Source organism: Triticum aestivum, chromosome 5D, assembly GCF_018294505.1.
Source record: "Triticum aestivum cultivar Chinese Spring chromosome 5D, IWGSC CS RefSeq v2.1, whole genome shotgun sequence".
In the NCBI taxonomy this organism is placed as follows: domain Eukaryota; kingdom Viridiplantae; phylum Streptophyta; class Magnoliopsida; order Poales; family Poaceae; genus Triticum; species Triticum aestivum.
In genome coordinates, this window is record NC_057808.1 from 385,182,265 (window position 1) to 385,186,117 (window position 3,853).

A 3,853-nucleotide genomic window follows, 5' to 3' on the forward strand; every position below is an offset into this window, starting at 1 on the left:
TATACTAGTAACATATGCATGTTACTAGTCTAAGTTACTCCCCACTATGACTAGCTTAATAATATAGCCAACAATTGAATATATGTGATTTCGATGTCATCAAGAATCACTATTGTTTCGCAAAGAAAAAAGAATCACTATTACAATCAGGCATATAATAGGGCTTGATATAATGTTTGGTATTAGGATAATCATATATTTTTACTAATTTTACTTCCTAGGATCACAGGTAGAGGTTGGCTCTTGCATGAGAGCCTACTCAATTCGTTTTCCCCTATCTCTCTCTTTCATATAAGTGAAAGTGTCATGTAAACAAACTTATAGCTCTTATTATACTTTATCTTATAAAGACAACACATGTATGCATGCAGAAATCTTCCACTACATGCGAACATCATTGGTGCTTTTTTTGCGGGTGAAATAATGTATTACTCAACTTGAACATACAATCAATCGCAGTTAGATCTATAGCAACCAAAGGCCCCGACCCGATCCAAGTCATAGTCCTACCTTCTAAACGAGCAAACTTAGCTAAGCTATCACTAACCTTATTATGGCTACGATTACTATGAGTAATACAAGATTCACGAACATGCATAAAGGTATCTAATCTCCTTAATGAGCGGTGCGTAGATAGATCTGTCCATCACTTTTGCCTGGATCAACTTCACTGCAACAAGGGAGTCCATTTCAATCACAACTGGAAGATCACTTCTCCGGGTAGACAGTGATAGAACCTCCATACACGCACACAATTCAGCTTCGAGGGATTCACGACATGAGAAAAGTTGGCTGCATGAAGAAAAAAGAATAACACCCTTATCATCTCTCAAAACCATACAGGCACCCGCCGAACCACCATCGGCATATGAGCCATCAGTGCATAGATTTACCAAGCCAACATTTGGAGCGCTTCACTTGGGTTCAGCGCTTATTGTCACATGTGGTCTGCTGGAACATTTATCATATGTGATGATAGATTTACCGTTGCTTTGATGTGAGGAGAGCTCTGTCTTGATACCAACGAGGGAATCAAGATAGCTCACCAAGAAATGATTAGAAGCCTCCATGGCCGGTGGTGGTTTGTTATGAATCACCTTACTGCGGATGTGCCAAGCCCGCCATAACAACATGGGAGGCATTGATCGTTCAACTTCTGGAAGAGGCTCTAACGCATGTAGAAGCCACTCTTTCCTAGTATTCAGCATTGTATTAATACTTGGTAATGTCCAGACTCCAACCATTGTATTCCATAGAACACGTTATAAGGTGCAGTGGCATAGTGCGTGAAAATTATCCTCAGATTGGTGAAACATATAGGGCATACATCATTTGTCTCAAGGCCCGGATATGCTTATTCCTCCATGTTGGCAGCGTTAGTCGTGACTCGCATGCAAAATTGTGAACTACCGGGGAACATCCGAAGACCAGATAAGTTGCTAGCAAGTTCGATGACCGTCCGGCCTGGTACTCAAACCTGTTGCTGAGCCTCTGTGTGCTTCATCAAAACCCAATTGATAAGCACTCTTTACTGTGAACAGACTGTATTTACCGGAACCCACGCGAAGGTGTCCTACTCCAACCTGGGCAAGGCTCTAAGCTTTACTATTTCAGCGACATCCGCCGATACAAAGTATTCTTGCAGCAAGCCATGATTACACCAACCATTATTGTTAAGAAAACCAGAAACAAAAATGAATTTTGTATGTCCCTTGGCTCGAGATGGGTTTATAGGACTAGGTTTGAGGAATCCAACTCTCTCTCCAAACCTGAATACTCCAGACATTACCCACCCTTCAGATTAGCCCTTTATTCAGAAGATCAAGACCATAGCTAATGGCCTGCCAAGAAGACAATGCATTCTGAGAGAAAATGGTGTCCTCAAGATCGCCATCCGGGCAATATCTTGGTTTTAAAACATGTGCACACATACTATCTGGTTTAGAGATTAAGCGCCAAGCTTACCGAGCTAGCAAGGCTTGGTCAAAAATACGGAAGTCTCGAAAACCAGCACCACCTTTACTTTTTAGTTGCAACAAATAATCCCATGCTTGCCAATGAATTTTACTTTTACCCTTTTCAGCGCCCCAATAAGGCCCTCTAAGCATCCGAGTTAGTTCATCGCACACTGAAAAGGGTATCTTAAACACGCCCATGATATATGTGGGTAAAGCTTGAGCGACAAATTTAATGAGAAACTCTCTCCTGGGCTGAGCAAGAAGACCATCTCCCCGTTGTATCAATCATTTTGTCAGGCTCATTTGGAGATTCTGGAACCGTCCTTTAGACATGCGACCATTAGGGTAGAGAGGCCAAGATACTTCTCTTCAAAGACTAAGCAAGTCACATTGAGCACCTCTCTTACTTATTCCTGAATAGCAAAAGGGCAAGCAGGACCAAATAATATTGAACACTTGCCAAAATTTCAAACTTTGACCTGTAGCATTGCCATATATATCTAGAGCCATCTTAACTTTTTCAGCCAGAACACATGATGCCTCAAAAAGCATCATTGTATCATTAGCAAACAATAGGTTCGATATACCAGGAGCTCTTCTGCACACCTTCACCGGAGAGATATCATCCGTAGCCACAAAATGCTTTAGAATTGCAGACAAGCCATCAACCACAAAAAAGGAGAGAGAGAGGATCGCCCTGTCTAAGACCACACGACAATGCAAATGAATCCAAGAGGGCCCCGTTAAGTTTGACATAATACCTCACCGATGTGACACAAGACATGATCTAGTCCACCCATCGTTGAGAGAAACCCAACTTTTGCATCACCTGCTTCAAAAACTTCCAATCCACCCTATCATATGCCTTAGACATGTCAAGTTTGTATGCGCAGAAACTTTTTGTGGCTTCTTCTTCTTGTTTGATGTTGTGAATACACTCAAAAGCCACCAGAGCGTTGTGAGTGATCATGCGTCCAGGGATAAACACACTCTGCTCCGGAGAGACAATATCATCAAGAAGAGGCAGTACACGGTTCGTAAGAAACTTTGAAATTGTTTTATAAATGACATTATATAGACTTATTGGCCTGTAATGAGTCAAACTAGTAGGGTTAGGAATCTTAGGAACAAGAACGATAGAGAGTTTACTCCCGTCGGCATGTGTCCGGTCACAAAAAAAAATCTTGAACGCTGAAATAATGCTGCCCTTCAGGGTGTCCCAGTTGCGCTAAAAAAATCTCGCTGGCATGTCGTCTAGTCCCGACGCCTTCAGGGGACCGATCTGAAATAAAGGGTTCGAGATCTCCTTATCACCAAAGGGAGCACAAAGTCGCACGTTGTCATGATCGGAAACCTTAGCCTCAAGAAGCTCAATAACCAGAGATGAATCAAGTGAAGGATCAGTCGTGAAAACCAATTATCCATACTAACTGCACAATTTTAAAATTCAATGATTTATCCCAAAAAAAATCCAATTAGTGATTCTTTACTGGTGAGTTCCTCTTGACAAGGGCTTCAAAACAAGATCTCATGTCATGCTTCAATGAAGTTTTTCTGTCACCACCTTGTAGTCCCGTGATATACTCTATTTATTGGTTGCCTCCCCCTTTTGGTGAGGTTGCGATCATTTAATTAGATGATTCACCGCGCGTTTCTGCGGAATAATTAAATTTACCAATAGAATAATTATTTTAAAAATAGGGGACTAATTTCCATGTTATGTTGTAGTAGTCGGCAAGAGATAACAGATAACGCTTCAGTTGCAGTGATAAACAGATGCATGTACTAAGGGAAAGATTTTTTTTTTCTTTAGTAAAATGGAAGTCATATGCAAAATGCAAACCCTAGTGAATCAAAGTGGACCAAATGATGGTCTACACACGCTCAAGATCCTA